We start from the raw sequence: 26,671 nt of genomic DNA on the forward strand, positions 1-26,671 counted from the left end.
AAAAAATAAGTTTCGTAATCGCCACTTCAGAAAATGACACACAAGGTATTCGAACCAGGGACCTTTGCATTTTTCTGTATGCTCTACTGACGTAGCCATCCAAAGCATGACACAAAAACTACTCTCACAGCTTACGCCAGTACTTCCATTATGACTTGTTAACGGGGTTAAGTCCAATGACTGTACTTTTGAAAAGACTAAAAAACCTGCTTGCCATTTAGATAAAGTATGTGTATCCAATTCAGACTGCTGTAACTTCTGCTGCTGTTATTCTTTGATTGTTTATTACAATATTTTTCTTTTAAGAAGCAATTTAGACGTATTTTAAGGTACGTGATTGATTGGCCAATTCATACTGAACACAGTTATTTAAATACATGTGTTGAGACAACTAAAACATAAAACTTAATGAAAAGGTCAGTAGTCTAACGTAGCTGCATTTATTTAAGTCAATGAGAGAATCACACAACCGGTTTAGCAACTTTCAAGTCTCATCTTCTGGTCTATATGAATGTTGTGTCATATGTTATACAGAATGCCGCAGAGCAGCAGTTGGCGCGGCTACGCAAAGTTCTCAGCCTTCCTGAACTGATAAAAACTACCATCAATGATGAATGTCCAGTCTGTGCTAAAATCACCAACTGTCATCACTTTACCGATTAAAATATGTTTCTGCGGAATTATGCTAAGCAACAGACGATAAATACAGCTACAGTGGACTAATGGACTTCTCATCCAGTTTTATATTTTAATAGTTTTAACACCAATTTTCAAACAACTGTTGTACTGTATGACATCGTCATTACATTACATTTACATTATATTTATCGTTTTCCATGGATGTCTTGGAGAGGGGTCTCTGGGGTGTGGAAAGAGTCAAAGATTTTTTTTTTACTCAGATACATCGATATTGTACAATTATAATGCAAATAAATTTATGAGCTATAACTCTTGTGAAGAGTTATTGAATATATGAGTACCCATGTATTTGACTCATTTTTGTACTAATGGTAAGCTTTTATTATCCTCATACAGATTGTTTTTGGTTCTGATATTATAATCATGTTTTGCACTATTTTGTGTAAGAAGAGACATGTTGGAAATGACAAAGGATATCAGTTGAGTGTATGTGCTGATACTTAGTAGCTAGAATACCAAGTTTCTTAAAGAGATCTCAGCATGATGATCTAGGACTGACGCCAGATATAACTCTAATGACTCGCTTCTCAATTTTGAAAATGTTCTCTTTGTGAGAGGAGTTTCCCCAAAAGATGATTCCATAACTCATTAATGAATGTAAGTAGGCCGAATAAACAAACTTCTTCATTTTTAAATCACCTGTTTCTGCTATCATGTGTACACTGCAGATGTAGCGTTTCATTAAGTCTAGAGTGTGAGTTTTCCAATTTAGGTTGTGGTAAATTTGTAGCCCTCAATATTTGACACCGTCAACAGCTTTAATTTCATTGTTTCAATATATTATACTTATAGGGTCAGATTTTCTTTGTGAGGTACTAAACTTTATGTACTGGGTCTTGTCAAAATTCAGTAACAATCCATTTGCTGTGAACCACCCATTGATACTTACAAATATTTCATTAGCTGATTGCTCAGTGAGATCACGGGTACTGTTTTTTATACCAATACCTGTATCATCTGCAAATAAGACAAAATTTACATTTCGTGTCACTGCATATGGAAGGTCATTAATATATAATAGGAACAACAAGGGACCTAAAATAGAGCCCTGGGGCACCCCTTGTCTGATAGTTTCATATTTTGAATGACTATTGTTATGTGGTAAGCCAAACACAGACACACTGTTTTCTATTAAAAAGATAGGATGAGAACCATGAGCCTGCTACTCCTGTTACCCCATAATATTTTAACTTCTGTATAAGGATATCATGCTTAACACAATCAATCATAAGGAACTACTTAGCATGTGGCTGCCTTAGTTTTAATATTATCTTCATTTTAAGATGTGTATAGTGCATGGACGTTATACTTTTTGATCAGATTTTTTTTTATTCAATAGTGACTTAATATATTTTTCTGGACGACCGCTAAATTCGTGTGAAACAGTTTGTCTTTTACATTTTTGCAGGTATCTAACACTATTCCAGAAGTAATATTGTGTAATACTTATAGAACATCGAAACATGTAGTGGATTTATAAGCTTGACATTAAATCAGGGATTCTACAAACATTGATTTAACTATGTTCTTTCAGTCTATCAGTCACTCGGTACAAACTCTCTCTTTCCCCTCTGTACTTGCTAAAAGCCCGCTACTTTCTTGGTTTTGATTGGGACACCGCTTTCAGGATATGCTAATGTATTAGGAAAAGCTGCAGCATTCATATTATTAGGTCATGCAAGGTTAAATGTATGACATACAGGGCTATGTATGTAAGGTAAAATCATGACACCTCTTTTCAGATCTGAAGAGTATTGGCAGGTAATTCTATATAGCCACAAATCTTAAATGTAACTTGCTCAGATCAGTCTAATGTTAAAAGAACTAAAGTACTAGACTTAAGTCTTGCTGACACTACACGAAAAGGTTGAAGCCTTGATATTGGTCAGGGGTTGCTAAGAGTAACGCTGATTAACACTAACCTATGTACGAGGGCTATTCAGAAATGGAAACCACACTGAAATTCAAAAATGTTTTATTTGCAACATTTAGCTACACCTTCGAGCCACTTCTCTACATAGTCGCCGTTCCAAGTTAGACATCTGTCGCAGCGTAGTAGGAGGTAGCCACCTGTGTTTTCTGCCAAATCTCTACGCTGGTCTGCTGCTCGGGGTCTGTGCCAATATGTTGTCTTCATAGCCAGTAGCTCATGTGAGCAGAGATGAAAATGAGAGGGAGCCAACTGCGGGTTGTACGGTGGGTGATCACTTACCACCGAAAACGCTACAAGAGCGTCCTCATTGCCACTGCAGTGTGTGGCCGTGAATTGTCACGAAGAAGGAAATGCGTGACAGTTACGTTATGTGGGCTGCATAAAATCAGGCGAAATCTCTCACTGACACTCATACTTGGTGGGAGACATTGCTCTCTAGGCATCTTTACGTGCTCACCATGAGATCAGAACTGAAAAGAATGACATGACGCGATCTACTTCATCGGATTTTCACTGTGGTTTCCATTTCCGAATAGCCCTCGTATTTGTGTGCCAAGATTCCGACAACATATTTTACCAAAAACAGGCAGAATTGGACTTAAACCCTTTTAACAAATCATGATTCACTTCCTCTCCAACTTTAAAAACTCCACAGTAATTCTCTCATATACTTTGAGAGCATAGCACTCCCAGAAGAAAGGGTAAAGCAGAAATCAAGAAGACGCCATGGAAATCACATTTTTGTTTTTTTTATACTTACGGTACGTCAAGTTCCTAACACAAGTATCAATCGACCGAAGTAAGTCGAAGTAACACTCAGAAATTCTCAAAAAAATTGACTTCGAAGTTTTCCGAGTGTCCTTAATACCCTACAGGAAGGACGTATTCTGATGGACAGCTTAATACCTTATGTTCTGAAACTACACTCCTGGAAATGGAAAAAAGAACACATTGACACCGGTGTGTCAGACCCACCATACTTGCTCCGGACACTGCGAGAGGGCTGTACAAGCAATGATCACACGCACGGCACAGCGGACACACCAGGAACCGCGGTGTTGGCCGTCGAATGGCGCTAGCTGCGCAGCATTTGTGCACCGCCGCCGTCAGTGTCAGCCAGTTTGCCGTGGCATACGGAGCTCCATCGCAGTCTTTAACACTGGTAGCATGCCGCGACAGCGTGGACGTGAACCGTATGTGCAGTTGACGGACTTTGAGCGAGGGCGTATAGTGGGCATGCGGGAGGCCGGGTGGACGTACCGCCGAATTGCTCAACACGTGGGGCGTGAGGTCTCCACAGTACATCGATGTTGTCGCCAGTGGTCGGCGGAAGGTGCACGTGCCCGTCGACCTGGGACCGGACAGCAGCGACGCACGGATGCACGCCAAGACCGTAGGATCCTACGCAGTGCCGTAGGGGACCGCACCGCCACTTCCCAGCAAATTAGGGACACTGTTGCTCCTGGGGTATCGGCGAGGACCATTCGCAACCGTCTCCATGAAGCTGGGCTACGGTCCCGCACACCGTTAGGCCGTCTTCCGCTCACGCCCCAACATCGTGCAGCCCGCCTCCAGTGGTGTCGCGACAGGCGTGAATGGAGGGACGAATGGAGACGTGTCGTCTTCAGCGATGAGAGTCGCTTCTGCCTTGGTGCCAATGATGGTCGTATGCATGTTTGGCGCCGTGCAGGTGAGCGCCACAATCAGGACTGCATACGACCGAGGCACACAGGGCCAACACCCGGCATCATGGTGTGGGGAGCGATCTCCTACACTGGCCGTACACCACTGGTGATCGTCGAGGGGACACTGAATAGTGCACGGTACATCCAAACCGTCATCGAACCCATCGTTCTACCATTCCTAGACCGGCAAGGGAACTTGCTGTTCCAACAGGACAATGCACGTCCGCATGTATCCCGTGCCACCCAACGTGCTCTAGAAGGTGTAAGTCAACTACCCTGGCCAGCAAGATCTCCGGATCTGTCCCCCATTGAGCATGTTTGGGACTGGATGAAGCGTCGCCTCACGCGGTCTGCACGTCCAGCACGAACGCTGGTCCAACTGAGGCGCCAGGTGGAAATGGCATGGCAAGCCGTTCCACAGGACTACATCCAGCATCTCTACGATCGTCTCCATGGGAGAATAGCAGCCTGCATTGCTGCGAAAGGTGGATATACACTGTACTAGTGCCGACATTGTGCATGCTCTGTTGCCTGTGTCTATGTGCCTGTGGTTCTGTCAGTGTGATCATGTGATGTATCTGACCCCAGGAATGTGTCAATAAAGTTTCCCCTTCCTGGGACAATGAATTCAAGGTGTTCTTATTTCAATTTCCAGGAGTGTATTTTCAAATGAACATTTGCTTTATAATTTTATTTCACACTGTTTACTCTGTTTTGAGTTATGTCACTAGGAAGAACTCTCGCCATTTTAAATGGCATCCATTATTCATTTCACCTTAATTTATTACTTCAGTTTAGTTACACAGTTTAAGTCGTATATGGAAACAAACATGTGAAAGTGCCTAGCGTCGAATTTTATTTACCTTACGAGTGACAATTCGGGGAAGTTACCGCTTATGTGTCAGCGGCGCCGAAGGTAACAAGGCGCTTAAGGCGGGCCTGTGATAGGAGGATGGATGGCTATTAAACAGTCTTTTATAAAAGATCAAGAACCAATATTTACAAAGAAAATTGGATTCTTGGTGCAAAAAGCAATTAAAAATGAGAAAAATGACTTTTACATTTCTGGTACCTGGCAAATATTTGGTGAGTTTTATATGTAAATGACGCAGGAAACGAGACTCGAACCAAGGATTAACAATTTATTTATTTATTTATTGTTCCGTGGGACCAAATTAAGGAGACGTCTCCATGGTCATGGAACGAGTCAAGACATGAAATTATAACACGATATTAGAAACAGATAAAATGAAATATAAAAAAACGTATTCAGGTGACAAGTCGTAAGTTTAAATAAAGAAAATAAACAATGTAACACTGGAATTTGCTTAATTTTTTAGCTCTTCCAGGAGCTCCTCGACAGAATAGAAGGAGTGAGCCATGAGGAAACTCTTCAGTTTAGACTTAAAAGAGTTTGGGCTACTGCTAAGATTTTTGAGTTCTTGTGGTAGCTTATTGAAAATGGATGCAGCAGAATGATGCACTCCTTTCTGCACAAGAGTCAAGGAAGTGCATTCCACATGCAGATTTGATTTCTGCCTAGTATTAACTAAGTGAAAGCTGCACTTGGGAATAGGCTAATATTACTAGCAACAAACGCCATTAAAGAAAATATATACTGTGAGGGCAATGTCAGAATTCCCAGACTATTGAATAGGGGTCGACAAGAGGTTCTCGAACTCACACCACATATAGCTCGACCAGCCCGTTTTTGAGCCAAAAATACCATCTTTGAATCAGAAGAATTACCCCAAAAAGTAATACCATATGACATAAGCGTATGAAAATATGCGAAGTAGACTACTTTTCGTGATGAAGTGTCACTAATTTCAGATACTGTTCTAATGGTAAATAAAGCAGCATTTAGTTTCTGAACAAGGTCCTGGACATGGGCTTTCCACAACAGCTTACTATCTATCCGAACGCCTAGGAACTTGAACTGTTCTGTCTCACTTATAATATGCCCATTCTGTCTGATCAAAATATCGGTTCTTGTTGAATTGTGAGTTAGAAACTGTAAAAACTGAGTCTTACTGTGATTTAGCATCAAATTATTTTCCACAAGCCACGAACTTATTTCATGAACTACATTATTTGTTACTGTTTCAATATTACACACAAGATGCTTCACTATCAAGTTGGTGTCATCAGCAAACAGAAATATTTTTGAATCACCTGTAATACTAGAAGGCATATCATTTACATAAATAAGAAACAGCAGTGGCCCCAGCACCGACCCTTGGGGAACGCCCCACTTAACAGTGCCCCATTGGGACTGAACATCACTACCACTCTCAATATTGCGGAGAATTACCTTCTGCTTTCTGTTCTTAAAGTAAGAGGCGAACCAATTGTAAGCTACTCCCCTTACTCCATAATGGTCCAACTTCTGCAGTAATATTTTGTGGTCAACACAGTCAAAAGCCTTCGTTAAATCAAAGAAAACACCTAGCGTTCGCAACCTTTTATTTAATCCGTCCAAAACCTCACAGAGAAAAGAGAATATAGCATTTTCAGTTGTTAAACCATTTCTAAAACCAAACTGAACATTTGACAACAAATTATGTGAATTTAAATGCTCCAGTAACCTTGTATATACAACCTTCTCGATAACTTTAGCAAACACCGATGGCATAGAAATAGGTCTAAAATTGTCAACATTATCAATGTCTCCCTTTTTATAAAGTGGCTTCACTACCGAGTACTTTAATCGGTCGGGAAACCGACCACTCCTAAAGGAAAAGTTACAGATATGGCTAAGTACTGGGCTAACATACATAGAATAATACTTCAGTATTCTGCTAGATACCCCGACATATCCATGAGAGTTCTTGGTCTTTAGTGATTTAATTATTAACTTAATCTCCCTCTTGTCAGTATCATGGAGGAGCATTTCAGGTAACAGTCTCGGAACACTTTTTTCTAAGAGCGCTATATGATTCCCTGTTGGGACTAGGTTTCTGTTTAGTTCACCTACTATATTCAGAAAGTGATTATTAAATAGTGTACATATATGCGACTTATCAGTAACACGGACATTCCCACTACGCACTGATTCTATATTCTCGACCTGTCTCTGCAGACGAGCCACTTCCTTTACGACTGACCATATGGTTTTAATTTTATCCTGAGATTTAGCTATTCTATCTGCATACCACATACTTTTTGCCTTCCTAATAAAATTTTTAAGCACCTTACAATACTGTTTGTAGTGGGCTGCTGCATTTAGATTTTGACTGTTTCTGATGTTTTGATATAATTGCCACTTTGTTCTACAAGATATTCTTATCCCTCTAGTCAGCCACCCAGGCTGCCTGTTTGTGCTAGTACCCTGTTTTGAAAATTCTAACGGAAAGCAACTTTCAAAGGGCATGAGAAAAGTCTTGAGAAAAGTATTATATTTATCGTCTACTGTATCAGCGCTATAAACATCTTGCCACTCTTGTTCCTTGATAAGGTTTACAAAGGTCTCTACAGCAACTGGATCAGCTTTCCTAAACAGCTGATGACTATATTTAACACGTGTTGCAGCACAAAAACCTTTTAGAGTTAAAATTTGTGCATCATGATCTGAAAGGCCATTCACCTTTTTGCTAACAGAATGCCTTTCTAGTAATGAGGAATGAACAAAAATATTGTCTATGGTTGTTCTGCTGTTCCCTTGCACTATCGTTGGAAAGAATACGGTTTGCATAAGATTATATGAATTAAAGAGGTCTACCAGCATCCTCTTCCTTGCACAATCACTTATACAATTAATATTGAAGTCACCACATACAACTAACTTTTTGTATTTCCTATGAAGTGAACCAAGAACCTCCTCTAGCTTTAGCAAAAATGTTGTGAAACCGGAGTCTGGAGATCTATAAATAACAACAGTTAGAAGTTTAGCCCCGTTAAACTTAACCACACCTGCACAACATTCAAACACCTTTTCAGTGCAGTACTTTGAAACATCAATTGACTCAAATGGAATGCCGTTTTTCACATACATGGCTACTCCCCCACACCGTAAAGTGCTCCTCGAAAAGCTGCCAGCCAACCTGTATCCTGGTTAAGGAAGCCTCTGAATTATCTCCTTATTTAAGAAGTGTTCAGATATACCAATAATTTCAGAGTCACCATCTATAAGCAGTTCACTAACTTTATCTTTAATACCTTGTATATTTTGATGAAATATACTAATTCCCTCATTTCTCGGATACCTAAGCTTTGTCAAAAGTGGTTCCTTTGTTAGAGAGACTTCCCTTAAGCAGGAATACCTATCGGCTGACTTCAATCTAAAAAAGGTGCAGCTCTAACACCCACTACTGCAGGAATTTTCCCATGAGTGATCCCACCCACCCCACCTATCCTGTCACCTATAAGCTTTGCCAACCTCCCCTTCCCATACCTGTTGAGGTGCAGGCCATGTCTAGTGAAACCCGTCCTGCTGATAGACTCCACTGACACCACTGAAATGTGACCCATGCTTTCTGTCATCAGCGCACCCCCAAGTCTCATGTTATTACGCCTGACGGCTGTATTAAGATGAGGCCGATCGTGAAGCTGAAACAGTTCCACGAAATGCACATTCGTGTTGCCAGTCTGAGTGGCTATCTTTTCCAGGTCACCATCTATGTTATACTCCCCATCCCTATCAATACTATTACCAGATCCACCCACAATCACTACCTGATCCTCTTTAGTAAAATCCATACATAACCCCCCTATGTCAACAGTCACCTGAGCCAATCCTGCATTAGGCTTCACAATGCTGGTGACCTGGTACTCACTCCCCAGCACTTCCTGCAACTGCTGGCCTACACCTCTGCCATGAGAACTACCTAATAGCAGAACCTTCTTCTTCCTCTTCGACTTTGCAACTGTTCTAACCACCGTAACTAATGAGGTCTGCTGCATACTTCCTACATCTACAGCTACTAGAGATTCCTCTCCACTAGACTCTGACAGTTGGTCATATCTATTGTAAACACCAATCGTAAAACTATCTGAAAATCTTCTTCTCCTAGCAGATCTCTTGCCAACAGCCAGCTCCCATTCCCCAACCCCCTTCTCCCTCCTCATCCTATCTAGCTCCTCCTGTGCGTTTTTCAACTGCACCTGAAGGGCACAGATCTTACGCTCCTGCTCTTCTATCAACTTACTCTTGCTACATAACCTGCAGTTCCAGGAGAGGATCTCACCAGAATGCCCACTGGCTTCCCCACTGAATTCCCCCCAGTGAAAATACTTCGAACAAGTCTCACACCGCAATCCACTACTCACGAACCTACGGCAAAGCCCACACTTCTCACTCATGGTAAAATTTTACTTTTTCTAAGTTCCGCTACTACAATAAGAAGATGTTAAAAACCTGACTACAATACTCACAAACTTACTCTACAAGGGAAGTAGCTACTATTATTAACAGTCTTAATAAACAACAAATGTGAATATAACAAAAGACTAATACAGAAAGAGAATCAAACGTCTAATGACACAAAAAAATGGTTCAAATGGCTCTGAGCACTATGGGACTGAGGTCATCAGTCCCCTAGAACTTAGAACTACTTAAACCTAACTAACCTAAGGACATCACACACATCCATGCCCGAGGCAGGATTCGAACCTGCGATCGTAGCAGTCGCGCGGTTCCGGACTGAAGCGCCTAGAACCGCTCGGCCACATTGGCCGGCTTAATGACACAGTAACGAAGCTGAAAACAGTTCCCAAAAGGTTCTTCTGAAATTATTTCAGCAGAAAACACCAAGAACACCGGTTGAAGACTACTAAAGTTCCTAAATAAACCACTATACACAAACAATTAATTAGTACTTAGCTTTCGATGCGCCGCTACAGCTGCAACTGGTCAGCGCGGAACGTAAACACAGGCAAGAGGTTAAGTTGCTCGATACGAAACACTCACAAATATCAGGTCACAACACAAGAAAGGCAGAGGTGAATGAAGAAACCACTAGTACGTCACTTTTATAGTAAATATTATCACAAAAACCGTTAAAATATGCATCTGAAACCTAAAAATATATAAAAACTTGGAGAGCGATCTCACATGCAGTCACTCGCTTATGACGTCACACCAAAGAGTCTCTAGTGCTACTGACTTCTTCTATCTTTATGTAGTTTACGCTTCACAGAAATGCTAGTAGAACACGCACGTCTGTTTAAAAAGCTGCATTAATTGGGAACCAAAGCTGAGACTCCGATACGACAGGCCAAAGAGTCACACTGCCTGTCGAGAAAGGCTAACTTTACTTTTGCATATTACAGACAGTCGGGAAACTCCAGAGTCTATTTTCTCAGGCATTTTTGAGAGGTGCTTCGAACTACTTTGGCAATTTAAGATTTGAGTTATGAACTTATATATCATGAATATAAAACAAAAATACAAAGATGCGACTACCATGTTGTCCGCTTGTTGTACAGTTGCTGGGAGATACTCACTTTAGCACAGTTTTAATCTTCCAGGAAGTTTCAGATCCGCGCGTTCTCCACAGTAGAATGGAAATTCATTCTGGAAGAAACACACGAGTTGTAAGTTAGTAAGTATCTTTAATGAAACTCGTCCAAATGGTAGAATATTTACGTTTGGATCATTCATATTTGAACTGGTATTACCTTGAAATCGAATGTGCATACGGAGATCAGTCTGTTTATGTCTGAATTGTCGGACGTGTGACAACCTGATTGCTCAATCTCTAACAAGAGGGTACCCAAGGCCTCAACTAGGGGAGAGAACTTCATGTGAGTTTCACGATCAATGACGAAAGACAAATGGTTCTGGGTTCAGTTACTACTAGTCAGTATCCATTAATTTGACTTTCTTCTGATACTGAATTAATACGTCTGTCTGTTTGCTGCGGCAGGATGAGGGTTCGATTGCGAAGACCGCTTTCCGGAAAAAGGAGTTGCAGGTTGCTGGTCTCCCCTGTCTTTTCGCTGGTTACGTCCTTGATTTCTTCCTCTACTCGAGATGAGGAATTATAAAGTGTATTACTTAGTTCCATAGTTTGCAGCTAATCTGCATGATTTTCATCGTAATGGTGGGGAATGATTAGTTTACAGGTTATGTTTGGACATTATGTTGTGAGAGTGGCTACATGCCGACCTTTCACAGGCTGAGGTTGAAGCTGTTTTGTCCGTGTTTCTTACAGATAGATTTGTTTTTGGAGGGGGTCCGCCTTGAGCGGTTGTGTTTTGCTCAAGGCGGACCCCCTCCAAAAAGAAATCAGTTTATAGGTTATTAAACAACACACTTCAATTTGATGAGATTGAATATATCAGATTGTAATACTACCCAAGTAACTATTAGTACTCTTTATTCTTCCTTTGTCTACTCATGCTACCAGTTTATAATTAAAAATTCTTTTACAGCATAAGATTTATCCGGACGAAATAATTTTATGGTAAATTTCAAATTTCCATTACCAATTGTTAGTCATTTTAAGTTATTGTGCCTATGATCAAACATTTTTGTGGCAGCCTGCATTAAATTTGTAAATAATAGCAAGTAGAGAATTGAAACAATGCGCCCCTGAATCTCTAGCGGTGGTTAGGCATTGATTTTGTATCTACAGAGTAAGGAAAGCGTTAAACCATTGCGCAATTCAGTGCTTAGTACTTCGCGATAAACTGGACAGACATCTAAGCGTTACGCAAACATTACAAAGAAGTTCCGTTTCGTTATGAGATTTCCGATCGAGGAAAGGTGATCAAAAGGTCTTGGAAAGAGACAGACTACATTCAGACCGTACAATACATCGTAACCAACATTGTGCTCTTACCATTGGTTCTATTGTCTCTTTTCTGCCGTCAAGGAAAACTAGTGCTTTGCGAGAAGAGATCGCCTGATTAGCTATGCCCTTGAGGTTGTGACACAACGAGAAGGTCATTTTTTAAAGAAGCGACGGAAATAATGAAGAGTAATACCCACTCAGGGTGCATTAGCGGTAGTAAATAAATCTTTAGAATGCCGAAGGCCGCCGTTCCTTTCTCTTCAGACGGGCGTGAGACAGCGAGGCCGCAGCCCCATAAAGGTGACAGCCCAATATGAGCCGCCAGAAGAGTCGCAGACACCGCCGCTAATGGAGCGCGGTATCCGACAATTGCGTCTCCACGCGCCAGTGTTCAAAGTGCCAACAATGAAAACATGGAATTCCCATAAACTTTACCAATCATCGTTAAAAGTTTTATGTGGGAGCAATAACACATTGCCGTCGAACAGCTTACGGCAAATGTGCGGCGAATGAAAACGAAGTAAGCCGTGGCAAGGCGAAGAGCGCGGACAAACAACCGCGCGCCGGGTTTTGTGGCTTCCTGCGCCGTGGGCAAGCTTATTTAACATACGTGTACGAGCGGACGCCGGCTGAATGTCGCGCGAGCGCACCGTGACTGGCGCGTTGTTGTGAGAGGATAAAGCACCGTTCTACTTGAAGTCATTAGACGCGGTCTGTGTCCGACACAAAGAGTGCATTCACGCAGGAATGCTAAGAGGCGTGGGAATGAAAAGGCCACGCCGCGTATGCTCCGCGCGGCAAAAACTCGCCACGCCGCCATAATGGCGCTGCTCGGCGTTAACGCCGTCCGTCGCTGTGCACCCATACTGCGTTTGTCAATTACGTACAGGCTGGGCCCTCCATATATCGTACTATTGGAAATCATGTACTACAACCAGTACGAAAACTGGTGCAAGTCTCAGAATTTACAATTTAGACAAAGATAACCTGAATTGTCTGTATAACACGACCATGATCTAAAAGCTCTTAACTTAAGTCTTCTATCAAAACATAATGAGAAGGTAATGACGTACCATAGGTCAAGAAGACTTAAAGAGCGTCACTTGATAAATGCTCGTCACGTTACGTTATGCACGGCGAACCTAAACACCAGCAAAAAAATTCCGCACGTTGTTTAGTGATATTTTCCGAGTAGTTTGGTAAAATGGGCCACAGATTCCTGGCGGCTTGTTACACAATCACCATAAAATCATCCGGTTTTTACACAGTTTATCTTTGTTTCTGTGAGAATACCTTCACAGCAATGGAAGATGCTGTAATATGACAGCAACGAGAGAAGCAAAAACGGAAACACTTTGAATTAAGGAAGTAAATCTTAACGAAAAGTGATGGGGCCCAAGTTCACCCTGTAGGTGTGAGGCGCAGTGTAACAGAGCTGTGTATCTATACCCTTCAGGTTCTGAAGAGTGTTGTTATTCCTTCGTAAGTGGATAAATGTTTACTGTTTGTTGATTCAGCTCTTCATGCTACTCTATCCTGCCTCTTCGTTTCCGAATATTAACTGCAACTTACATCCTTCTGAATCTGCTTCCTGTATCCATCTGTTGTTTTCCCTCTGCGATTTTTACACCCCTACTTCCCTCCAGTACTAAATTGCCGACCTTTTCATGTCTCACAATGTCCTGTCAACCGATTTATTCTTCTAGTCAGGTCGTGCCACAATTCCGTTCACTACATTGTCATTATTTACCTGATCTACGGATCTAATTTTCAGCAATCTTCTGTGACACAACGTTTCAAAAGCTTCTATTCTCTTCCCATGTAAACTGCTTATCGTCCAAGTTTTAGGAGGGCTGTTTGGAAAGTAAGGACCGATCGGTCGCGAAATGAAAACGACAGCGAAAATAAAAATTTTTGTATGCACAGCAGTTAGCCACATCTTCCAGCTACCTCTCTAAGCAGCCACTGCTCCGACTTATACATTTGTCATGGCGTTGTACAAACTTTCCAGTACTCGCGTCACAAAAAGCAGCCGCCTGTGATTTCCGCCAATTCTCTACCATGGTCTGCGTTTCGTTGTTTGTGCCAAAATGTTGTCTTCGTAGCCAGCGGTTCATGTGGGCAGACATAAACAACTGAGGGAGCCAATTAACGGCTGTATTGTGCGTGATCAAACATTCCACATCGAAAACGCTGCATGAGCATATCCTTTGGCCCTGCAGAATGCGGCTAAAATTTGTCTTGAAGAAAGAAAAGCATGACATTTGTGTTATGTGGGCTGCATAGCTTCAGGCGAAATCTCTCACCAGATCCACATACTTAGAGGGAGACACTTTCCTTTTAGGCATTTCAACTTGATCTATTGGCGCTCTGAACCGAAAAGAGAGACGTGAAGCGGTCGAGAGTCACACTACAGACACTGTCAACACATCTGTGCAAAGTTCCATTGCATTTTCACAATGGTTTCCATTTCGCGCCTAATCAGACCTTGCTTTCCGAATACGCCACGCAGTTCGATATGTGGCCCCACTCCATACAAATACTTTCAGAAAAGACTTCCTAACACTTAAATGAACATTCGATGTCAAGCAATTCCTCTTCTTAGAGAAACGTCTACATTTTATATAAGCTCTACTCAATATACAAGCACTTTTTAGGGCCGCAGTTAAGCATTATCTCAATCAACATAGAACGAATAACGTCAGGAAAAGGAGAGCTATTACAAAAACTTTGAAGACATTAGCAGCGTCGTGTACAGTGCGTACGGGAAACACACAGGAGCTGTGACATACTTAGACGGAAGATAAACGGAATGCGCCTTGCCGTCAAAAGACCACATGATAAATGCGGAAGCGTTGTCTTCGATCGTCCAGTCGTCCAAATTCTATCCACAACGCTCACAGAGGCAAATAACATGGAAAACCTTGCTACAGAAACAGCTAATTGTACCATTCGTCTCTCTACAAAGCATCTGGCGAAGAATTAACAGTTAGTAAAGCAACAAATTACTAAAATAAGCACTTGCAGATTGTGATTTGCCATGTAAACAGCCATAGAAACATTTTGAGCTATGATAATGAAGGTGAAAATGGGGCAGCAGTACAAAAGTGGACAGAAATTATTCACCTTACACTAATTCACGATGCAAAAGTACCTGCATCATTTAACAGCAGAAAGTGGAGGCGAGGGTACAATCCCGACCTCATATTCACCACCAACAGCGTTAGCCAACAGCGTGTTAAGTCCGTCTTCTCTCCAGTACCAAATTCACCACATAGACCAATAATCTGTCAAGTATTTGCTGCTGTTAGACCTCAAGGAATCCCGTTTCGGAGGAGGTTTAACTTTAGATAGGCTGACTGGTCGAGATTTGCTGATTTACTGGATGCCGAAGTGTCTTCTTTAGAACCAACACCAGAACGGTACGATACCTTCACCACGGCCGTAAAGAGATGTTCCAAACCATCTGTCCCTCGTGGCTGTCGAACATCTTACATCCCTGAGCTCGTATAGGATAAGGCAGCCTTATTTACCGAATATAGCACCTTATTTAGAGAAAACCCCTTCAGTGAAACAACTATAGAAACAGTAAACAAATTCATCTCCTCTTTAAGAGAGTCAAAAAGGAGCTAATGGATTAAAACAATAGAAAACCTGGATCTGAAAAGAGACAGTCATAAGGCTTGGAGACTTCTATGACGCCTGTGCAAGGACCCGACTAAGACCATTTCACACCAAAATATCACCGCCAATCGAACAGCACACCAGCTACTGCTGCATGGGAAGTCCAGCCATAAATCTTAAAACCCAAATTACGAAGAACTGAACAAGACGAGAATTACAACTTTTCACTTCCATTCACGATGGATAAACTGCAGAAGGCTATTAAACAGAATAAAACTGGTAAATCAGCTGGCTTGTACGATGTACGAACTGAGAAAATTAAGCACTTTGGATTAGCAACAAAGGAACTCCATCTCTTCAATAAATGTGTTGATAGATGTCAAATTTCAGACATATGGCGGAAGAGCCGAGTAACTGCTATACTGAAACCTAATAAAAAAGGAAACCGTCCAAAGAATTTTAAAGTAATCGCATTACTGTGTCACCTTTACAGATTGCTAGAGTGAATGGTTTAAAATCGCCTCTCACATGCTATTTATCCCTTGCTTGTGCCTCAGCAAGCTGGATTCCGCCCTGATAAAAGCTGCAGAGCACAATTACTCAGTCTTACACAGTTCATAGAAGATGGCTTTCAAGCATGTAAGGTGACAGGAGTAGTATTCGTGGACTTCATAGCAGCGTACGACACCGTCAACCACCAGTTACCATTAAACAAGGTCTAAATGGTTCAAATGGCTCTGAGCACTATGGGACTTAACATCTGAGGTCATCAGTCCCATAGAGCTTAGAACTACTTAAACCTAACTAACCTAAGGACATCACACACATCCATGCCCGAAGCAGGATTCGAAACGGTGGCCGTAGCAGTCGCGCGGTTCCAGACTGAAGCGCGTAGAACCGCTCGGCCACCTCGACCGGCAAACAAGGTCTACAGCCAAACCAAGGATTTCAGCCTTGCCACGCTAATCGCGAGTCTTCTGCAGAACGAAGAATCTTCGTTGACCTCCGAGGACAGCGCAGCTGAAGGAGATACAGAAAAATGGTCTTCGCCAGGGAAGTATGTTGGCTTCACTTCTGTTCGATATATGCATACTAACGACCAACACACAGTCACTGCAGGAGTATTTTGTATGCTGCTGATCTCGCTTTGGGAACCGAAAGTACAAACTTCAATTCAATAGAGATCACCCTAAAGAGTGCTCTTGAAGATACGTCAAAATACTACAGAGTAAACCAGCTTAAACGAAATCCATCAAAGACAAAAGAGTGTGCTTTCCATTTGAGAAATAGGGAAACCATCCGCAAGTTAAAGACAGAATGGTTAACGGTTAAATTGGAACACTTGCCCATGTTATATGGAATGTTTTGAGAACTGCGACTGTATTGTAAATTTATGAAATAATTTTTACTGCTTCTGTCACTTTTTCTGGTGTTAAGTTACAACGACACGTCACGGCAGCATGCTGCCATCATCAAGTGCAGTCCATTTACCTTTAGGTTATATTAATCTGAAGTGTGACGATGTTAATTTCCTGTGTGTACGAGTGAGGTTATGTATTGACATAAATAATTTTTGTTCGAAAGTTAGTTGTCTGGCACAGTGGCAAACACATCAGAGCTTAACATTTTCGCATACCAATGTTTACATCATTCAAAAAGAAACTGAATGATGTAGACATCTGTGTGCGAAACTGTTAAGCCGTAATGTGTTTGTCACTTTTTTCTGTTTGCCAGACAACTATCTTTCCAACAAAAATGGTTGAATGTCGATACTCAATCTCACTGGCACGCACAACAAATGAACATAATTACACTTCAGATTAATATAATGTATATGTAACTGGAATGCACCTGATGATAAGAAGTTTAAGAATCCCCTAAAAGAAGTACGTGTAATTGAGCCCCAGTCCTGCCGAAACGCGTCGTGTTAATTAAATATTACTGAAAAAGTGATAGAAGCCGTATAAATTAATTCTTAAACTCACTTATTGTGCCTATATATTAGTATTTAGTCCAAATCGGCCGGTTTAAGAACTGTTATATTAACTAAAACAAAAGGAGGACTATTATAATCCTTTATTATATCAATATTACGGAATTTATTATGTCCACCTGCCTACATAAGATAAGAACTGAAAATTGCGGAACAGGCTTCATCTTATACGATAATAAGGAAGACTGGGGCACAATTACACGTACTTCTTTTAGGGGATTCTTAAACTTCTTTATTACCTTTATTTTTTTAAATTGTTTAGTATTACATATATATATATATATATATATATATATATAATACTAAACAATTTATATATATATATATATATATATATATATATATATATATATATATACTTCTAAGTCAAGATTACATTTAAGACTTCAAAGTAATTTTATATAGATTCAAACAGAGAGTATAAAAGTCCCTTGGGAATGGACCACGTTTACGCATGTAACAGAACTCAATAATGAGTAAACAAAACATACTACCAAACGTTTCAAAAATATATTTTGTTGGCAGTACACAAAACTGTCATCTCACTTTAACCAAATAACATAGTAAAACACAACCATTTTACTGGCAGTAAACAAATTTTTTGGCGAAGTTCCACCTGTTAGTATAATATGGCCTGCAGTGAAGTCTGAATCTTAATTAAAGTCCTGCCCATCATCAGCGTCGAGTTGCAATCTGTGCACACAAAAAACAGTCTGTTTGTTGTGGCACAATTGTTATGAACCCAACTTTCACCTCTATTACACTGGACACTACACTTGATTTCATTTTGATTGGTTGTATCGTTTCAATCAGTAAATACGAAGTCAATTTTCAATCTTTTCATCAGACTGCTGCTGCAAGTTATAAGAGAAAGGAAGAGGAACTCGTTGGGAAATTTATTGAAATAGGTGTGCTTGCTAACAGACGCTTTGGGAGGCTGGTTTGTGAGAGGACACTGAAAGGAAGGAGGAAATACAACATGATAAACGACATAAGGGGAAGCGGAAAGACGTTGACAGAAGACAAGAGAGCATAAGAGCTACTGAGCGGCGTACCAAAATCCAGTCCAGAGTACTAGGCTGCCCGTCGTCACCCGCAAGTGGTCATCCGTTGTTTCGAAGCTGTTGGGACAACGTTTTGTATTGTCAGTATTTCTTTATTATCTTTTTATTACATGTTTATCTATTTGTTGTTGTGTCTGCTCGTGGGTAGGCAACAATTCGTGGGTAATTGGCGAGCGGTCTGACTTGGGGCTGGTTTTCCGTGTCCCACCCTCTACCATGTGGAAAACGGCCTTTGTTCAGAACATTAACAATGATCAGAAGTAGGCCTATCAACATTTTCCCTTGTTCTTCGTTTTAGTAGTTTACTGCCGTGATCATTCCTTGCTCTCATAGAATAATTATTTCAGCTTGAGATTCATTGTGTACGAATACCTCTCTTAGCAATTTCTACGTTTCATCCTCCTGTGCTTTTATTTTCTAGAGTGCTTTTCCGACTGCAGTTGCCTTAAAGCTTCGTTGACTGTGGTGTCAGTTAAGGCGGCAATGAGAAAAAGTGCGTTAACGTGCCACAACTGAACTGGGTACACGCGCCACATCGCCACTACAGTATTCACCTTCGGACTTTCAGATTACACAAATGTACCATGTAAAGTAGAATACCCTTCTGTAAACAGAAGTATATTTTATCAATTCTAAAATGTATGCTGCCTAAGAACTTCGATATTTGAGTAACAAAATTTACTCACCTTGCACTAAAACACAAATATGTTCTTCGAGTTAAGAGGTTGCCGTGAAGTTTGTGAGAGCTCTCAGCTGATGGCTGTACTAATTTCCCATTGTCGGTAGAGCTCTAGCAAGGATGTTTCCCCAGAAAAGTGCTCTGCGTAAATGTGCCCTGCGAGGAACCTTGCCCTAGCCACGACTACATCATTCCTGTTGTGTTTTACCGCAGTCACCAATATTTTGACACTTGTATTTTATTACCAACAAGACGGATGGGAGGAACAAAAATATCTTCAGTTACAAAGAATACTGGACCTAAATTAGAATAGCTGGGCAAGGGTTTGCCAGGTTCTCCACCCGCGTACCGTGCCACTCTGCTGAGCACTGCGCCACTGTGCCGTCTTGAAATCCCTGGCATGCCTAAGGTTCACCTTTTAATATTTGTTTACTAACAGCCGCTCACACAGTTGCAGATAACATCATGTATGCCACGAAAAACGGCATTGGAAAAAGCGCAGAATATGTGCCACAAACAGTTCATAAGAGCTTCCTGTAACGTACAACAAATACGATAATACGAAAGCATCCACAGAAAACTATATTAAAAAAACCAGTAAAAATGTAATAAAGTGTCACACTGTTTCTATAACTATGATATTTTTTGCACGTTTTAGATTAAAAAAAACAGTAAAAATGTAATAAAGTGTCACACTGTTTCTATAACTATGATATTTTTTGCACGTTTTAGATTTAAAGAACGCACTGATGATGGCGATATCTGTCGCTGAAACTAGTTTGGGGTAATACGTAAGTAAAGAAACGACAAAAAGTGTTTTGTATCAAGGTGGAATCGCAATTCCCATATTGTTGTTTTTCATGCGAACACGGACCAGATGGAAGAATTGGTTCAAATAGCTCTGAGCAGTATGGGACTTAACATCTGAGGCCATCAGTCCCCTAGACTTAGAACTGCTTAAACCTAACTAACCTAAGGACATCATACACATCCATGCCGGAGGCAGGATTCGAACCTGCGACCGTAGCAGCACCGCTTTCCGGACTGAAGCGCCTAGAACCGCTCGACCACAACGGCCGGCATGGAAGAGATCCAAGAAAAGTTAATGTCAATATGTTTTTTTTTTCTTAGATGAACGAAGTCTTTCCTCCGAAGCAATACTCTTGAGGTAGTGTCACATGGATAAGTATTAAGCCCTTAAAAAGACTGCCTAAATATAACACAAAAAACAGATGCTTATCTACATATTAAAATGAGTAATACAAAATATGCATGAGCTCTAAATTTCGGCAACTGCATATTTTCCGCTCTGTTTACCTCACAATGATCAGGATTCCAAAAAATTTGCTGTCAGATACGAGGGATGCTGGTCCTAGGAATTTCAGCTGAATGAACAACTTGCGCTCTTGCATATTTACTTCGCTCACTATTTATTTCCCCTGTGTCGGTTGTTATGAGTGTTTGCCGTCATGTTTAACTCTGGAATTTGTTGTAATGCACTAAATGGCGTTTTATAACGAAATACGTCATTGCTGTTTGTTATTGGAAATAACATTGAGCTGTAATTTTAAATCTAGGGCTGCAATGTAGACTGTTCATTAGATCACAAGGCTTTTAATTTTAACGTTCGTGCTTAGCTTTTGAAGGACATGTACCTAAAGTCTGATTTGGTTTCTCCTTTCATTGTATTATTGATCGCCAGTACTAAGTAGACGTAAGTAACAGCGTCACTTGGATGTTTTCCTGGTACTGTAATCAGCATGGCTAAGTGCTCGTTATATTCAGCTCGACAGTAAATCTTTCCAGTGTGTCGTAAATATTGCACCTCAGCTCCCAGTCTACCATACCAGATGTTTACGTCAAAAAGTACCTCTTCTCTTCCTCCAAGTGGAGACTTAGCCGGAAAGTAATGTTTTATATCTAATTCTTTATCGATGTACATTGGAAGGAAGGCAATAATTTAAAGCATGTTTTATTCGGGTATAAGTGTCTAGCAGAGAATATTCTTCTGATCATCTTGTGGTCTTGCTGTTCTTCTTCTTATATCCGTGCTTGCTATGAAAATCGGAAGAGGAATTCAGCCTTATGCAAGCCACCTTTTCAGTTTTGTTTTACCCAGACATGTATCAGCCCTTTTTGTGCTATCTTATTTTTCATTTTCTTATAGTAAATTGTTGTTACTTATTAACATTTAACGAAACTTTTGGTACATAATTTTTACAATTGTGAATGAATAATTGTCGTAAAATTATACACCATTTCTTCATAGTTCACAGCTGAGGTATATATTAACGACTTAATGCACTGTGTGTTGTTTAAAGTATTATACCTAAAGTTCTAGTTATAGCATAATTGGTAAAAGAACGGATGTATGCATTACTTTACACACGTTACATGATGTTATTGGATATTTATGTTGCTAGCAACTCTGCTACGAAATGTACAGCTTCTCGTCTCCAAACAGCAAAACGTGATTTTTATTTTTCTGTTTATTATCCACTTACAAACGGATATGAGTACCGGTATATATCAGGTTTTTTGTGTGTAACATACGGCTTTGATGTTGTAGTGTTTTATCATATGTTGTTGGCGAGGTTAATAAGGTGATTTCATGACCTAAGCTCGCCTGACAACGCACTTTCTCCGATTTTCAAAACATGGGCAGACTTTTCGCCGCCATTAAGTGTTGTTGTGGCTGTGTAGTATTCATTTGTTTATAGTGTGTATGGCTGGGTGAGGCGCCCAAGTATGAAGTCCGCTGTTCCCGATGTGATAGTGAAGTGGAAATGTGAAGGGACACGTACAGCACAAAAGCATACAGGTCGATCTCGTCTGTTGACTGACATAGACCGCCGACAGCTGAAGATAATCGTAATGTGTATTAGGCAGATATCTATCCAGACCATCACACAGGAGTTCCAAACTGCATCAGGATATACTGCAAGCACTACGACAGTTAGGCGGCAGGCGAGTAAACTTGGAGTTCACGGTCGAGCGGCTGCTCGTAAGCCACACATCACGCCGGTAAATGCCAAACGACGCCTCGCTTTGTGTAAGGAGCGAAAACGTTGGTCGATTGATGAGTGGAAAAACGTTGTGTGGAGTGACGAATCACGGTACACAATGTGGCGATCCGATGGCAGGGTGTGGGTATGGCGAATGCGCACTGAACGCTATCTGCCAGTGTGTGTAGCGCCAACAGGAAAATTTGGAGGCGGTGGTGTTGTGGTCATGTTTCTCATGGAGGGTGCTTGCACCCCTTGTTGTTTTGCGTGGCACTATCACAGGAGAGGCCTAAATTGATGTTTTAAGAATCTTCTAGCCTCCCACTGTTGAAGAGCAGTTCAGGGATGGTGATAACATCTGTCAACACGATCGAGCACCTGTTCATAATGCACGGCCTTGGTGGAGTGGTTACACGACAATAACATCCCTGTAATGGACTGGCATGAACAGAGTCCTGACCTGAATCCTACAGAACACCCTTGGAATGTTTTGGAGCCCAGACGTCGTGCCAGGCCTCACCGACAGACGTAGATAACTCTACTCAGTGTAGCACTCCGTGAAGAAAGGGCTACCATTCCCCAAGAAACCTTCCACCACGTGACTGAACGTGTGCCTGCGAGAGTGAAAGCTGTCATCAGGGCTAAGGGTGGGCCAACACCATACTTAATTCTAGCATTACCGATGGAGGGCGCCACGAACTTTTAAGTCATTTTCAGCCAGGTGTCCGGTTACTTTTGATCACATGGTGTATAATTTTTTAGGCCTAGCAGGGCAATGAATCCACCTTCTTCAGCGCAGATGTACAAATACATCCGACCTCCTCTTGGAATCTCGGATCAGCGAATATGGAGGGAATGGACAGGGGCTGCGGATAGGTGGCGCTAGATGGTAGTGTGGATCGGCCGTGAGGTGAGCCGAGGTAGTCCATGCAGTTGTGGTAACACTGTGTCCCGGATGGTGCAGTGGTTATCACACCTGCATAGTAGACAGCAGATCCCGGGTTCGAATCCCAGTCCAGGACACAATTTCCCAAGTTGCCGCCGATTCCACATAATGTCCAAATGCAGCTGACAGCAGTGATCCCTACCCTTTCCTGTCTTCCTCTCTTCGCCTTCAATTTACATATGAGATGTATAGTAATTTATGATACATTTGTTACTGATTATAGTTGTGGCCAACTAATAGCAGTACTATTGTTAATCATTTATGAAGTAGTGTCAGAATGATCGCGGGAGTAAAAATAAAGTGTGTAATGTGTCATGGCAGTAAATCCTGAGTGAGTTGGTTACAGAATTATAATTTTGGACAAAGTCTCTGGGTTCATTACGTAACCTCGCTAGGGGATAGGTGGGAACGTGTAATACACCCTCGAATATTGTCGAACATGAGTAGAACACTTGTTACTGTGTGTGGAGGCGTAATGTTGCATGCGCGTAGTGACCTCCAAACACTTGAGCACATAACACACACTGGTCCACGTTATCGTGCCACTGTACTCTTTCTACGTGTCCGTCTTTTCAGGGGCGCGTTCAGCCCCGACTTCACTTTTACGGACGACACTGCACCACCACATCGAACTGCGCAGTTGGAGGAGTTCTTCGAACGGGAGGTTATTCGGCGACTGGACTTGTTTGCCGTTCCGCCGACTTACAGGCCGTTTCAAAAAGGACTTTACAACTTTAAAAATTCATATAAATTTACTGAAAGAATATATAGAGCTAGGTTTAGTACTCTTTTGTGGGGAAACACATATTTTTTTTTTACTTAAACTAAAGGTGTTGTATGTGGCTTCCGTTGGTTATCCTGCACACATCGTCACAAACTCGTTGTAGCACTGAAGGTATAACTTGCACAGTAGGGGCGTAAATTTTTGCTCTAAGTTCAGGTAGAGAAACCAGCACAGGAGGTAGAAACACGATATTCTTGATGTTGTTGTTGTTGTGGTCTTCAGTCCTGAGACTGGTTTGATGCAGCTCTCCATGCTACTCTATCCTGTGCAAGATTCTTCATCTCCCAGTACCTACTGCAACCTACATCCTTCTGAATCTGCTTAGTGTATTCATCTCTTGGTCTCCCTCTACGATTTTTACCCTCCATGCTGCCCTCCAATGCTAAATTTGTGATCCCTTGATGCCTCAGAACATGTCCTACCAACCGGTCCCTTCTTCTAGTCAAGTTGTGCCACAAACTCCTCTTCTCCCCAGTTCTATTCAATACCTCCTCATTAGTTATGTGATCTACCCATCTAATCTTCAGCATTCTTCTGTAGCACCACATTTCGAAAGCTTCTATTCTCCTCCTGTCCGAACTATTTATCGTCCATGTTTCACTTCCATACATGGCTACACTCCATACAAATACTTTCAGAAATGACTTCCTGACACTTAAATCTATACTCGATGTTAACAAATTTCTCTTCTTCAGAAACGATTTCCTTGCCATTGCCAGTCTACATTTTATATCCTCTCTACTTCGATCATCACCAGTTATTTTACTCCCTAAATAGCAAAACTCCTTTACTACTTTAAGTGCCTCATTTCCTAATCTAATTCCCTCAGCATCACCCGATTTAATTTGAATACATTCCATTATCCTCGTTTTGCTTTTGTTGATGTTCATCTTATATCCTCCTTTCAAGACACTGTCCATTCCGTTCAACAGCTCTTCCAAGTCCTTTGCTGTCTCTGACAGAATTAGAATGTCATCGGCGAACCTCAAAGTTTTTACTTCTTATCCATGAATTTTAATACCTACTCCGAATTTTTCTTTTGTTTCCTTTACTGCTTGCTCAATATACAGATTGAATAACATCGCGAATAAGCTACAACTCTGTCTCACCCCCTTCTTAACCGTTCCTTCCCTTTCGTGCCCCTCGACTTTTATAGCTGCCATCTGCTTTCTGTACAAAATGTAAATAGCCTTTCGCTCCCTCTGCTTGACCCCTGGCACCTTCAGAATTTGAAAGAGAGTATTCCAGTCAACATTGTCAAAAGCTTTCTCTAAGTCTACAAATGCTAGAAACGTAGGTTTGTCTTTCCTTAATCTATCTTCTAAGGTAACTCGTTGAGTCGGTATTGCCTCGCGTATTCCAACATTTCTGCGGAATCCAAACATCTGCGCGGTATACTTTAATTTTATTCCTGTAGCCCACCTGTGTCTGAATCAAGCGATGATCCCTTCTTGGTGCTCCTGTAGAGTGGACGATATCCTGCGTCAGTATTTTTAAATGTATAACAAACAATCTGTAACACTCGTTCGGGATACTTTCACAGCTACTTCAACGTCTAATCATTTCCTTCCGTTAGGAACGACATACTAAATTCTGTGTGTTAGCGTCTCATTAATTCTGTCTCCAAGCTGGATCGATATTTAGTAATTAATTAAAGTTCTCATTAGGCGACAGTGCAGACATGTATCGAGTATTGGACACGAACACGGAAGTAGTTTCAAAACAGCGTACACTGTGCTCCAGAGCGTGAGATTCGTTTTGGAAATGTATCGAATACTTTCTAGGATTCAAGAAAATCAGCGGGCTTCGGTGCTTACTGCCTTCCGGAATTGAAGGAATGTCAGAGTGACCTGAGTCCCGCAAGACAACCGCTGGCGAACCCATGTTATTTTCCAAAGAGGACACTTTCTATCTCCGTAATGGTCATAACACGAAAGCATAAAACGTACCCTTACAACACGTTAATATTAGTGATGTTATTGATTTAAGTATTTGTCAGCCTCTCTATCATTATTCGTTTCGGTAACAGTCTGATCATTGACAGACTGGATAAGTCATACTAAACCGTTGGTTGACGTAACACATGACCAAAGTTTCTTGTAGAGTTACTTTAATTAAGAAGATAAGACATCGCTTTCATACCCCTTGTAAAATTCTTCCATTATACTCAAGACGGTAAATTTTAATTCGGTCAGTTCTTGCTGGTGAAGAAGACCTGGTTTTCTTTGCGATTGTGTCGAAACCATGTTAGTTTCATTCCTTCTGTGATAATATACAGACGCGGCTTTTGAACCGTGGTACGTCTTTTCCAATGGTCACAGCCTTAATCAACACATTCCAGTCTAATGCGTGTTGTAGATTAGCCTTCGTATTTTTCCACTTTTTCTGCACTTTGTCTGTTCAGATAATCCACAGCTTATTTCTCATCGCATTTGACAAACATAAATATTTTTCTGCGATTCTTATAATCTCTATCAAAACATACAATCTCTTACGGCACCCTAAGGCGCTGCAGTCATGGAC

This window comes from Schistocerca nitens, chromosome 1 (assembly GCF_023898315.1).
Source record: "Schistocerca nitens isolate TAMUIC-IGC-003100 chromosome 1, iqSchNite1.1, whole genome shotgun sequence".
Taxonomy (NCBI): Eukaryota; Metazoa; Arthropoda; class Insecta; order Orthoptera; family Acrididae; genus Schistocerca; species Schistocerca nitens.